The sequence below is a fragment of the Podarcis gaigeae genome, assembly GCF_964106915.1.
Source record: "Podarcis gaigeae genome assembly, chromosome: 2".
Lineage (NCBI taxonomy): Eukaryota > Metazoa > Chordata > Lepidosauria > Squamata > Lacertidae > Podarcis > Podarcis gaigeae.
The window spans coordinates 12,947,979-12,962,285 of NC_139679.1; the positions used below are offsets into that span (position 1 = coordinate 12,947,979).

General features: G+C 45.6%; 1 long non-coding RNA gene across 1 annotated transcript in view; it reads right to left on the reverse strand.

Annotated features, from left to right (window-relative positions):
- Positions 1-1,366: 1,366 nt before the first annotated feature.
- LOC310840010 overlaps positions 1,367-14,307 on the reverse strand; it is a 34,258-nt gene continuing 21,317 nt past the window's right edge. Inside the window, exon 3 of the long non-coding RNA XR_014561754.1 lies at positions 1,367-1,844. This is a non-coding gene — a long non-coding RNA (uncharacterized lncRNA). The remainder of the gene's footprint in view (positions 1,845-14,307) is intronic.

Below are 14,307 nucleotides of genomic sequence, written 5' to 3' on the forward strand. Positions count from 1 at the left end.
TTCATTATAGAATCATATAGTTGGAAGGGACCTTGAGGATCATCTCGTCCAACTCCGGAAACCAATGTTCCCCACTGTGGAAGGATGTGTGGATCCAGAATTGGCCTCCACAGTCACTTACGGACTCACAGTTAAAACCGTGTTTATGGAAGACAATCTTACTCGGCTATGAGTGATCGCCAAAGAAGAAGAATGTAGAAATATGCACCTGTCCCATAGTTTAGTTTATACTTAAAAAATGTACTAAAAAAGGTATGGTGTTGGAGGAGACTCTTGAGAGTCCCATGGACTGCAAGAAGATCAAACCTCTCCATTCTGAAGGAAATCAGCTCTGAGTGCTCACTGGAAGGACAGATCCTGAAGCTGAAGCTCCAATACTTTGGCCACCTCATGAGAAGAGAAGACTCCCTGGAAAAGACCCTGATGTTGGGAAAGATGGAGGGCACAAGGAGAAGGGGACGACAGAGGACGAGATGGTTGGACAGTGTTCTTGAAGCTACCAGCATGAGTTTGACCAAACTGCAGGAGGCAGTGGAAGACAGGAGTGCCTGGCGTGCTCTGGTCCAGGGGGTCACGAAGAGTCGGGCACAACTAAACGACTAAACAGCAACAACAATATGTTGGGATATTGGGTTCGAACCTGCAACCTTGGTATTATCAGCACCATGCTTGAACCAACTGGTTTACATAGTAGATCCACCCTGGGTCCTGAATACAGAAATGAGTCTGCAAAAAGCCCTGAGATTGTGGCTTCAGATCCCTGGACAAAGTTTCTCTCATCACAGTGCCCTGTGAGCAGGAGAAGCAACACATTTGCCCCAACGTTCCCTCCCATGCAAATGAATGGTTGCCTTCTATTTAGCATGCAAATGAATGGGTAATTTCCATTTAGCATATAAAACAAGAGGGAAGGGCTGTCGTTCATGGGTATAGTGCATGCTTTGCATGCAAAAAGGCCGAAGTTCAATTCCTGGTGTCTACAGGTAAAAAAAAGATAAAAAGATAATGGACTCCTGGACGGTTAAGTCTAGTCAAAGGCGACTTTGTTGTGGTGCTCATCTCGCTTCAGGCCGAGGGAGCCGGCGTTTGTCCACAGAAAAGCTTTCTGGGTCATGTGGCCAGCATGACTAAACCACTTCCGGCGCAACAGAGCACCGTGACAGAAGCCAGAGCGCATGGAAACGCTATTTACCTTCCCGCTGGAGTGGTACCTATTTATCTACTTGCACTGGCGTGCTTTCAAATTGCTAGGTTGGCAGGAGCTGGGACAGAGCAACGGACGCTCACCCCATCACGAAGATTCGAACCACCGACCTTCGGATCGGCAAGCCCAAGAGGCTCAGTGGTTTAGGCCACAGTGCCGCCTGCGTCCCTGGCCTCAGAAGACTTCTGCCTGAACCCCTGGAGAGCTACTGTCAATCACTGCAGACAACTACTGAGCTAGGGCCTGATGTGATATAAGACATCTTCCTGGGCACCTGGATGGCAACAAGAAACTGCCTGCCTTTAGTAGGCAGCACATGAGTCTTTTGGCCACCTGTCACAGCCACGGGTGGTGTTATTGCCTGAGGCTAGGGCTGGTTCTCGGTTGATGAGCCTACATAGCAGGTGGGTTGCTGCGAGGGTGAAGAGCAGGTCAGGATGCAGGCCTTAATTGTTGCTGGGTAATCACACAATCTGCAGCTGGCGGAGTTTGGAGAGGCAAGGGGCTGGCTCTATAAATAAGAGTCACGCCATTAGGAACAAGCAGGTGTTGCTGTTATCTCAATGCTCACCTGGCCTGGTTGTCATAGTACCTGGGCCCTGGCGGTTCAACGATATTCCTGCAGGATGACTCCTGTAACCTAAGCAAAGAGGAAATAACATGAGCAGCAAGCAGGGTGACCATGCAAGGACTGAGGCAGAAGGAGTGCCAACTTTGTCTCCTCTGGCAAAGCATCTCTTCTTCTAACAGCAGCCCAACAGGCTGGAATTCTGCAAGTGAAACCTCGGGGCCATCTCCATGCCAGCAGAGGTTTCACCGGCTAGAATTCTGCAGTTGAGGCATGTGTGTTATTTATTTACCGTATTTTTCGCTCCATAAGACGCACTTTCCCCCTCTTAAAATCTAAGGGGAAATGTGCGTCTTATGGAGCGAATGTGTGGTCCCTGGGGCTGGGGGGGGGGGCTTCCCTCGCCAGCCCCACAATCGCGGGGAACAGTGGAAAGGCTGTGTGCATCCTTCCCACTTCTCCCCAGGGCTGGCGGTGAGGGAAGCTCGGCTTTCCCCACCGCCAGCCCCACAAGCTGCGGCGAGCAGCAGAAAGCTTCAGCGAGGCACCTGTCCTGGAAGCCGGAGGAGGAAGAGAAGGGTCTACTGTTCCTTCTCCAGCTTCGCTTGAAGGGGCGCTGCGCAGTTCTCCCTCTCTGCACAGCATCTCTCCTGCAAGGGAGAGGCGCTGTGCAAAGAGGGAGAACTGCGCAGCGGCCCTTCAGCGAGGCGCCTGTACTGGCTTCTGCCTTAGCCACTTCCGGGCAGGGGGAGTCTTCATCCTGCTGTCCTGAAGAGGCTTGGCACTGTTATCCCAGAAGCCAGAACAGCCACACAGTATCCCAGAAGCCAGATCCCTCTTGCAGTATCCTCCCACCAAAACTAGGTGAGTCTTATTCTCTGGTGTGTCCTATAGAGCGAAAAATACAGTACTTATTGAATTTATATACTGCCCTATACCCGGGGGTCTCAGGGCGGTTCGCAGAATAAAATCAAAGATATAAAACCACAAAACATGTACCTACAGGACCGCCTCTCCTGGTATGCACCGCGGAGGACCTTAAGGTCCACAAATGACAACATTTTTGGAGGTCCCAGGTCGCAAGGTGGTTAGATTGGTCTCAACTAGGGCCAGGGCCTTTTCAGTACTGGCCCCGACTTGGTGGAACACTCTGTCACAAGAGACTAGGGCCCTATGGGACTTGACATCTTTCCGCAGGGCCTGCAGGACGGAGCTGTTCCACCTGGCCTTTGGTTTGGACTCAGTCTGACCCTTATGTTTTCCCTCCCCTTATGGTTTTGATCTATGGGCTACTTTTAAAATGAGGCTGCATTTTAAATTGCATTTTAACCTGTATTTTAAATTGGTTCTTTTCCTATTATGATTTTACTGTAATTTTACTGGTGTTAGCCACCCTGAGCCCGGCTCTGGCTGGGGAGGGCAGGGTATAAATAATTATTATTATTATTATTATTATTATTATTATTATTATAACAAAAACAACTCAATAGCCCTCCCAAAAACAAAACAGAACACATTTTAAAGGGGCTTTACATCTATTGATTGCACTTGAAAGCAAAATGCATTGACAAAGATATATAAATAACATTCAATACATCTTTACAATGTAGGACACATCATAAAAACTGATCCATTGCAAAATAAACATCATGTAAATAAAATATATCAATATTTTCTTAAATTGCTCCCAGTAAAGTATAACATCCTACACTTCAGAATTCAAACATAAACCTTCTGTCTGGCTAGCCTTTTGCCTTAACCTTTAATAAATATTTTTAGTTTAATCAATTATACCACACATCCCAAACAGCCAATCTGCTATTGATAGCCATTATGTAAAAATTCATTATGTAAAAATCATTACTACTTTCACATCCTGCCTTTCCTTCATCACGGGACTCAAAGTGACAATCCATGGGGTTCCCTGCACCTGTTGGACGTCTGCCTGGTGGCTGCAGCACCTACATTTAGACCACATCCTGAGACTCTGTAGTTTATTTCACCAGGAAAGTGTGCCATTTCTGCACTTCCTGCACTGCAAGTTCCTGCAAGGTTGTTCTATTCCCAGCCTGAGAACAGTTGCTACTATCCCATAAGTGAAGGGTTCTGTGCTGGAAACGGATTGGAGTGCATTGCTAAATTTTAGAATCTCACAAAAGCTCTTATTGTTTTGTTATCCTAGCTGTCCTTGGCGCAACCTGAAATCTGTTCCACACCTTGCCGAGGCTCATCTAACAGGTTCTTTTAATTGTGCGAAAGCAATTAACATGCTTATTTTTTAAAATTCAAAGAGCTGCCTCGTTGGTCTGCCGACTGGGGCCGCCACGTGTGGGGAGAGGGATCTAACCCATTCACCTTTTGCTGCGGCCCTACAGAAAATCACCATCGCAAGGAGGGCACCAGCTCTCTGCATTCCTCCTATTTCGTTTTCCAAGGCAGGTTATATTGGTAAAACCTATTGGTGTTTCGCAACTTTCTGACTAGTTGCAGGACCTTAGCCAGACCTAGCAGAGAATACGCAGAATCCACGAAAGCAGTTGGCAACTTGGCTGCAGACAGGATAGACGAAGCAGGAACCAGGAACTTGTAGTTAGGTGTTTATTATATACAGTGGACTATTTACAGGAACAGAACACAGATCTTTTGCTAGCTCTCTCTGACACGACTCACAACTCCTACACTGACACACAGAACTCTGAACCTCTGAACTCTGAACTAACACATTCCAGTTAGTAGGCCATTAATTATTACTCCCTTGAAAGAGCTTGACCAATCAGGGAGCTGTCTCCATGCCTCTGATATCACCAGGCAGACTAACTCCTTCAGATTGCCTTCTGGCTGTCTGCCAAACCTTAATTGACTCTGTGTGAGTAGCTGCACGAACACAGTTTCCCAACAGGTTATTGCATTTGCTTTACTGTTCTCGCCATGCTACAGTTGACCCCTTCAATGTTCTCTAACGGAGAGGTGGAGAAAACCTGTGGCTCTCTTGGAATACGGTAGTACCTTGGTTCTCAAACACCTTGGAACCCAGTTTGCAAACATTTTTCAGAAGCAAAATGTGCTCCGTTTGGAGTGTTACGCTGACGATTTGAGCGCCACACTTCCGTTTTGAGTGTTACGCCGGAGGTCTGTCTGTTTTTGCTAATTATTTTTTGATTTTGTGGCTCTATCTGTTTTGTGTGGAACCCAGTTCAGCTACAGATTGACTGACGTGCGACTGCAGTACATTGTTTACTGATTTCATTTTATGGATCAGTGGTCTCGTTAGATAGTAAAATTCATGTTAAATTGCTGTTTTAGGAGTTGTTTTTAAAAGACTGGAATGGATGAATCCATTTTGCATTACAGTGGTACCTCAGGTTAAGTACTTAATTCGTTCCGGAGGTCCGTTCTTAACCTGAAACTGTGCTTAACCTGAAGCACCCCTTTAGCTAATGGGGCCTCCTGCTGCTGCCATGCCGCTGGAGCACAATTTCTGTTCTCATCCTGAAGCAAAGTTCTTAACCCGAGGTACTATTTCTGGGTTAGTGGAGTCTGTAACCTAAAGCGTATGTAACCTGAAGCATATGTAACCCGAGCTACCCTGTACTTTATATGGGAAAGCGCACCTTGGTTTTGGAACGCTTTGGTTTTGGTACAGACTTCCAGAACGGATTCAGTTTGAGAACCAAGGTACCAATGTAGTTGAAATCCAGCTCCCATCAACCTTGCCCATTGGCCAGGCAGAAGGTAGGATCCAGAGAGACCCAGAGGTTCCCCCTGCCCTGCTCTAATGGTTCAAGGGCCTGTGGGGTGTGACTTTTGGAGTGTGTGCCCCTTTGCAGACGTCCTCACAAACGTTCCCACCCCAGATAACAACTGGGCTTGGTAGAGGCGTCAGGCTGACCACACAAAAAAACTCTTTTGCTTTACTTCTCATTTTTCCTCTTGCTTCGCAACAGGAATTATATAGAATTGCTGAGAGTATGAGAAAACATCATTCTTGACCTTTCGTTTTGGGAACCAAGTAGCAGACAGGGGGTCTGCTTCCCTTAACCTTTGTCTCTGTTTCCAAAAGCAGGTGCAAGAGTAGGCTGGTTTAGGCCTCTAAACTGGGAGGACCAGACCCATCAGATGTCAAGGAGATAAAGAACAATACAACTTTTAGAAGACATCTGAAGATGTTTTCAACGTTTGATGTTTTATTATGCTTTTATATGTAACTTATATGCAGAATTCATCATGCGAAAGGCTGGGCTGGATGAATCCCTAGCCAGAATTAAGATTGCCGGAAGAAATATCAACAACCTCAGATATGCAGATGACACAACCTTGATGGCAGAAAGTGAGGAGGAATTAAAGAACCTTTTATTGAGGGTGAAAGAGGAGAGTGCAAAATATGGTCTGAAGCTCAACATCAAAAAAACGAAGATCATGGCCAGTGGTCCCATCACCTCCTGGCAAATAGAAGGGGAAGAAATGGAGGCAGTGAGATATTTTACTTTCTTGGGCTCCATGATCACTGCAGATGGTGACAGCAGTCACAAAATTAAAAAACGCCTGCTTCTTGGGAGAAAAGCAATGACAACCTTGCCAACAAAGGTCTGTATAGTAAAAGCTATGGTTTTCCCAGTAGTGATGTATGGAAGTGAGAGCTGGACCATAAAGAAGGCTGATCACCAAAGAATTGATGCTTTTGAATTATGGTGCTGGAGGAGACTCTTGAGAGTCCCATGGACTGCAAGAAGATCAAACCTATCTTGAGGGCACCATTGAGATAGAGGAAGTGATATATGAAGATAAGTTAAATTTAAGAAAAGACAAATTTTTGGAAAATTTTTAAGTTATATTAAATTCTTTTAGATTTGAATAAAGGATATTAAAAATTAGAGATATAATATTGGAAAATTAGATAATAAGAATCGAAATAAGGGGATAAATTTGCTGGAAAAACCTTCTTGGCTAGGAACGCAGGAGCGGGAGATGTGAGGGAGTCCAAAGAAGTTAAGAAGATTATGTTAAAAGATATGTTATATGGTATGGTTTATTGGAATTGTAATTAAATTTAAAAATTGCTAATAAATATATTATATAAAAAAAGAAGAAGATCAAACCTCTCCATTCTGAAGGAAATCAGCCCTGAGTGCTCACTGGAAGGTCAGATCGTGAAGCTGAGGCTCCAATACTTTGGCCACCTCATGAGAAGAGAAGACTCCCTGGAAAAGACCCTGATGTTGGGAAAGATGGAGGGCACAAGGAGAAGGGGACAACGGAGGACGAGATGGTTGGACAGTGTTCTCAAAGCTACCAGCATGAGTTTGACCAAACTGCGGGAGGCAGTGGAAGACAGGAGTGCCTGGCGCGCACTGGTCCATGGGGTCACGAAGAGTCGGACACGACTAAACAACTAAACAACAACAACAATATGTGTTGGAAGCTACCCAAATGCCAGGTATAAATATTATTATTGCTGTTGTTCTTGTTATTAATAATAATAATAATATTTCAATGACTCTTTCTCCACCAGTTGGTGGAAACTGCAAGATGGTGTCAGCACAGGTAGCTCCCTGGGTAGAGCAAGAGATTATTAATCTCTGGGTCCTGGGTTTGAACCCCACATTGGGCAAAATATTTCTGCATTGCAGGGGGTTGAACTAGATGTCCCTGTGCCGGGTCACTTCTCACTTTATGAAGGGGAAGCGGGTGGCGCTGTGGTCTAAACCACTGAGCATCGTGGGGCTTGCCGATCAGAAGGTCAGCGGTTCAAATCCCTGTGATGGGGTGAGCTCCCATTGCTCTGTCCCAGCTCCTGCCAACCTAGCTGTTCAAAAGCAGGCCAGAGCAAGTAGATAAATAGGTACCACTGCGGCAGGAAGGTAAACAGTGTTTCCGTGCGTTCTGGCTTCCGTCACAGTGTACCATTGTGCCAGAAGTGGTTTAGTCCTGCTGGCCACATGACCTGGAAAGCTCTCTGTGGACAAACACCGGCTCCCTCAGCTTGAAAAGCGAGGCAAGTGCCACAACCCTATAGTCGCCTTTGACTGAAGCTGGGGCAGAGCAATGGGAGCTCACCCCGTTGCGGGAATTCAAACCGCCGACTTCCCAATCAGCAAGCCCAAGAGGCTCAGTGGTTTAGACCACAGCACCACCCGCATCCTTTGTTGTTGTTTAGTCGTTTAGTCGTGTCCAACTCTTCGTGACCCCATGGACCAGAGCATGCCACGCCCTCCTGTGTTCAATCCCCTATAATGAGAATAACATCCTTCATTGGTATCACTTCTATAAGGTGTTGTAGGTCTTCATAGAATTGGTCAATTTCATTTTCTTCAGCACCAGTAATTGGTGCATAAACTTGGATTACTGTGATGTTAAAAGGTCTGCCTTGGATTCGTATCGAGATCATTCTATCATTTTTGAGATTGCATCCCAGTACAGCTTTCGCCACTCTTTTGTTGACTATGAGGGCCACTCCATTTCTTTTACAGGATTCTTGTCCACAGTAGTAGATGTGATGGTCATCCGAACTGAATTCACCCATTCCCGTCCATTTTAGTTCACCGATGCCCAGGATGTCAATATTTATTCTTGCCATCTCATTTTTGACCACATCCAACTTACCCAGGTTCATGGTTCTTACATTCCAGGTTCCTATGCAATATTTTTCTTTACAGCATTGGACTTTCCTTTCGCTTCCAGGCATATCCGCAACTGAGCGACCTTTCGGCTTTGGCCCAGCCGCTTCATCAGCTCTGAATCCTTAGTATTGTCAAAACCGACTGGCAGAGGTGCTGCAGGATTTCAGACCTGGGTCTCCCCTTCCCCTAACTGGAAATGCTGGGGATTGAACCCCTCACCTTCTGCATGCAAAACAGATGTTCTGCCACTGAGCTGAACGCTTCCCCTTCATTTATGATGCCCAGAAAGAACAAGCCTGCTAGCATTGCTGCTGCTGCTGCTTGTTTGCAAGGAAGGTGGGGAACAGAGGGAAGAAATCTCCTTTCACTCTGTCTAAGTGCTTTGCCTAGGATCCAAGTGAACTGGAAGTGCAGAAACGTCGAGAACACGCCTACCAGCAGAGCTACTCTGTGCAGGTTTATTTGTGGCAGTTCCGGCGGGCTAAATATTAAAACCTCCGTCATTTGGCTTTTTGGGAAGCGTCGCCAAGTGTAGGTGGGCAACACCAAATGACTAATGAGAACCACGCGATATAGTTAGAAAATGTGCGAGGACAAGACGCCGCCTGACCGAGGGAATGAGGAAAAGACGCATCTGCTCCTGACAGACCTTCTGCCATTCTTCTGGCCTGCGTGTTGTCATTCCGTATTTGGGTTACAAGCCCTGCATCCAGGCAAGGCCCCTCCCGTTCCCCTCCTCTTTTCTTAAGCAGTCGGAAAAAGCTCTTCGCCAAACCAATAAACAAACATAGCAGGGGCTTGGCTTTAGCCAGCCAAGATACCTATCATAAATTGGGATGTGGAGCCGACAAAGGAAATCGGTTGAACGATAAAATCCAGAGCAAAAACGAGGGTGCGAAGAGAGCGTCTCCACAGAAGTCCTAAAGGGCAAGTGACAAAAGACCTTTGCTGTCTTTTAAAAAGCTGGGTGGGGAAAAGGGATTTTCTGTCAGGGGTAGCCTTTCCTGGCGTAGTTGCTGCAGCAACAGCACACACTGTACCTGACAGACACACACACACACACACACACAAATTCCCGCAAGAAGGTAGCTGCAACATCCTGTATTCCAAGAGTTTGGGGCCTCAGGCATGTAGGGGCCAGAGACAGCCCTCCAAGCCTGTCTATCTGGCCCTCAGGACACTTTCCAGGCTGCACTCCCTCTCCTTAGGCAACCACAATGCCAAACCTTCCAAGTGTCCTTATTTTCCAGGGACAGTCCCGGGTTTACAGAAACTGATCCCGGAATGTCCTGCTTCTCCTTAGGCCGTCCCTATATTCAAAGTGTTGGTGCTGACCTTTAATGTCCTAAATGACCTCAGCCCAGTATACCTGAAGGAGCATCTCTGAGGGCCTCCTGGTGGTTCCCTCATTGCGAAAAGCGAAGTTACAGGGAACCAGGCAGAGGGCCTTCTCGGTGGTGGCGCCCGCCCTGTGGAACGCCCTCCCATCAGATGTCAAGTAAATAAACAACTATCTGGCAGCCCTGTTGGGCCGTTTTTTGGTTTTTAATGTTTGGTATTTTATCGCTATTATTATTATTATTATTATTATTATTATTATTATTATAGCCACTCAGAGTGGCTGGGGCAACCCAGGGTTAAATAATAAAAGTGTTATTGTCATTGTTGTTAAGTAGGGCATCCCTATTTTCATCAGAGAAATGCTGGAGGGTATGTACTCCTAACCAGCCCAGCTCCATACCAAACCCACCCTGAGTGCCTTTGCCTACCTGGAATATGTCCTTGAACCCTGATTATGTGTCTTCGCTCGCCTAGAATAGGAGAGGACAGAGGGGGTACCCTCAGGTCCTGCCCACCACTGGGAGATGACACCCCCTCCTCAGGTTGCACCAAAGGGAATTCCCCCCTTTCCCTAGCCCACCAGCCTCCCCTCACAAAAAAATTACAATCTTTCAATGGTTAACCGCACCATCAATTTCCAGGAGGCAAACACCTACTCGTTTTAACAAACCGCGTCTGGGAGGAAAGAGACTTCCCTCAACGCAAGCCACAAGAGGCCGGGCTGAGGAGAAAAGCAACATATATGGACTGTCGAGGAAGTAGAGGCGGAGATGGGAAACCACGATGACGCCAAAGAAAATGGCGGTCGGCATGGAGGGGAAGTTGTCGTGACCTCGGCTGCGATCTGTAGAAGCCGTCGGAGGGGGAAGCAAACTGAGGGACATCGCCAGTATCTTTCCACTGCCTTCATTTCCCCCATACCTCGTGGCACGTTGATCATGACTGAGTCGTTTTTTCGTTGGCATAACGGAAAAGTAAAAGGGAGGAGGGCACAGGTGGCTTAAGGCCTGCCAAGGAGCTCCCCAAGTCAAAGAAACAATGCCCCACTTTCCTAACTTTGTTGTTGTTTAGTCGTTTAGTCATGTCCGACTCTTCGTGACCCCCTGGACCAGAGCACACCAGGCACTCCTGTCTTCCACTGCCTCCTGCAGTTTGGTCAAACTCATGCTGGTAGCTTCGAGAACACTGTCCAGCCATCTCGTCCTCTGTCCTCCCCTTCTCCTTGTGCCCTCCATCTTTCCCAACATCAGGGTCTTTTCCAGGGAGTCTTCTCTTCTCATGAGGTGGCCAAAGTACTGGAGCCTCAGATTCAGGATCTGTCCTTCCAGTGAGCACTCAGGGCTGATTTCCTTCAGAATGGAGAGGTTTGATTTTCTTGCAGTCCATGGGACTCTCAAGAGTCTCCTCCAGCACCATAATTCAAAAGCATCAATTTTTCGGCGATCAGCCTTCTTTATGGTCCAGCTCTCACTTCTATACATCACTACTGGGAAAACCATAGCTTTAACTATACGGACCTTTGTTGGCAAGGTGATGTCTCTGCTTTTGAAGATGCTGTCTAGGTTTGTCATTGCTTTTCTCCCAAGAAGCAGGCGTATTTTAATTTCGTGGCTGCTGTCACCATCTGCAGTGATCATGGAGCCCAAGAAAGTAAAATCTCTCACTGCCTCCATTTCTTCCCCTTCTATTTGCCAGGAGGTGATGGGCCCAGTGGCCATGATCTTTGTTTTTTTGATGTTGAGCTTCAGACCATATTTTGCACTCTCCTCTTTCACCCTCATTAAAAGGTTCTTTAATTCCTCCTCACTTTCTGCCATCAAGGTTGTGTCATCTGCAGATCTGAGGTTGTTGATATTTCCTCAGATATGCAGATATGCAGACATTGACTTATACCTGACTTACACCTGAGCAAATCCGCGAACAGTAGAGATGAACAAAGAACAACCTGAGAAGGCAAAAGAAAGAAGGCAGGGGATGCGGGCACTTCCCTTTTGGGAAAATGTAGATTTTTCATTGCATTTTCGTTAAGAAACCAACATAAGAACGATTAAGCCTCACACAGCAAAGAGCGGAGATGCAAGGATAAGAAAGAAATGCAGCAATAGAAATCAGGTGAAATGAAAACCAAGGTATAAGAAGTTTGAGGTGGAATCAGGAAATAATTTTATTGTGTTTTGACTAAAATATATAAGAATTGGTGTACAACATTTTGAATTTGATAACATGATAAACTGAAAGATACAATAAGTTATGAAACAAGATGACAAATTGCTGAAGTTTGTATTTTAAATAATGCAGGGTCTGGAGGATGTGGGGAAGTCCAGTAGTTTTGACAAAAGGTCTACGGAAATTTGAAACTTTTACATTCTTTTTTCTTCTATCTGTTTTTCTTCTGTAATTCTGTACTCTGTAAAATTAATAAAAATATTTTTTTTAAAAAAAGGATAAGAAAGAAATGCAGAAAGCACAGCATATTGTGGTCTAAGAGAAAATTATATGAAAATGTTCTATCGATGGTATCTAACACCATCAAAAACGTATAAATCTAAATCAAATAAGTGTTAGAAATGTAAAGAGGAAGGAAGTTCTTTTCACCATATGTGGGGGTCTTGTAGTAAGGTTAAACTTACTGGGAGATGATATATAATGAATTGAAAAGGATGTTTAAAATAGCTTTTGTAAAAAAAAAAACAACCCAAAAACCAAAAGCTTTTCTTTTGAGAATTATAGGGACAGAACTACAGCATAGAAACTTATTCATGTATGCTACTAGAGCCGCAAGAATGTTACTCGCCCCAAAATGGAAAGAAGCAGATGTCCCAGCAAAGGAAGAATGGATACAAAAACTTATGGAATATGCAGAAATGGCGAAACTTACCGGAAGAATAAGGAATCCAGATAACAAACATTTTATAACAGAGTGGAAATGGCTTACTAAATATTTACAGATAAACTGTAAACAGATAAGAACATTGGCAGGATTGTTGTAATAACCTGCAGTTTTATAAGAGTACACATTTAAAGCAGCTGAATAAATGAGCAAATTAAACTAATTTGGATATGCAGAAGATATTAGAAATAAATTTAAGGAACCACAGAAAGAGGGGGAAGGAAGTCAAGCTTTGAAATGTTAAAATGATTGTAGAATTAGTGAAACGTATAAACCTGAAAAGCATAATTATTTTTAAAAAATGCAGAAAGCAAAATGGCCAATCACTGCATGTTTATTGTAGCCAAATACCTTGGTACAACTGGAGGGATGGGCTGGTTGTGTTCTGTTTCATTCGTGTAAGGAATAAAGCCGACCCAAATCACAAAAAGTTAGCATGTTGCGCTTTGTTCCTTGGCTTCCTTTAGGTTATGTGATCGATTAAACACCAAGGCTGTCTGCCATTCTTTACCAGAACTCAAGATTGCTCAGGTTGGAGGTTTTCCAAAATCTGGGTAGGGGTATTTCCTTCAGATGCTCCCACCCTCTTCTTCACTCTTCCAAAGAGCCCCTCTCTTAATGCTTTGTTGACATACCTTTTAATGCAACTCCAATGATTTTAAATATAAAATGGGCATGCGGAATGCACAGCACATTCCTGCTTGTCTGGGCAAAACCCCTGTGACCTTGGCTTGTGCAGCAAGAGCGCCCCCTTCTGGCACAGCCAGGCAACATCTCGTTCAGAGACGAAGCCCAGGCAGGTTCTGAAAACAGTAGCTGACATTCGTATATAAACCATGGGTAGGCAAACTAAGGCCCGCGGGCAGGATCCGGCCCAATCGCCTTCTCAATCCAGCCTGCAGACGGTCTGGGAATCAGCGTGTTTTTACATGAGTAGAATGTGCTCTTTTCTTTAAAATGCATCTCTGGGTTATTTGTGGGGCAAAGGAATTTGTTTTGGGTTTTTTTTTCAAAATATAGTCTGGCCCCCCCCACAAGGTCTGAGGGACAGTGGACCGGCCCCCTGCTGAAAAAGTTTGCTGACCCCTGATATAAACCTTGTGCTGTAATGGCCCATGTGCTTTTATAGAAAGAGCAAGCAAGGAAGCTCACACACCCTTTTTGTTCGTATACCGCTTAATCAAAAAATATATCTCGAGGCACACACCTGCACCTGTACATTTAGAGCACGCTTATAGCACTTTAACAAAAGCCTGGGAACTGTAGTTTTTGTGTAGGGTGTTAAAGGTAAAGGGACCCCTGACCTTTAGGTCCAGTCAAGGCCGACTCTGGGGTTGTGGCGCTCATCTTGCTTTATTGGCTGAGGGAGCCGGCGTACAGCTTCCGGGTCATGTGGCCAGCATGGTGAACCAGAGCTGCGCACGGAAATGTCATTTACCTTCCCATCGGAGCGGTACCTATTTATCTACTTGCACTTTGACGTGCTTTCGAACTGCTAGGTTGGCAGGAGCAGGGACCGAGCAACGGGAGCTCACCCCATCATAGGGATTTGAACCGCCGACTTCTGATCAGCTGTGGTTTAACCCACAGCGCCACCCGCGTCCCTGTGTAGGGTGTTAGGAGGCTCCTATTCCCCCCCCCTCCCCGAGCTACAGTTCCCCAAGTGGATTAACAGTCAATCACTCTT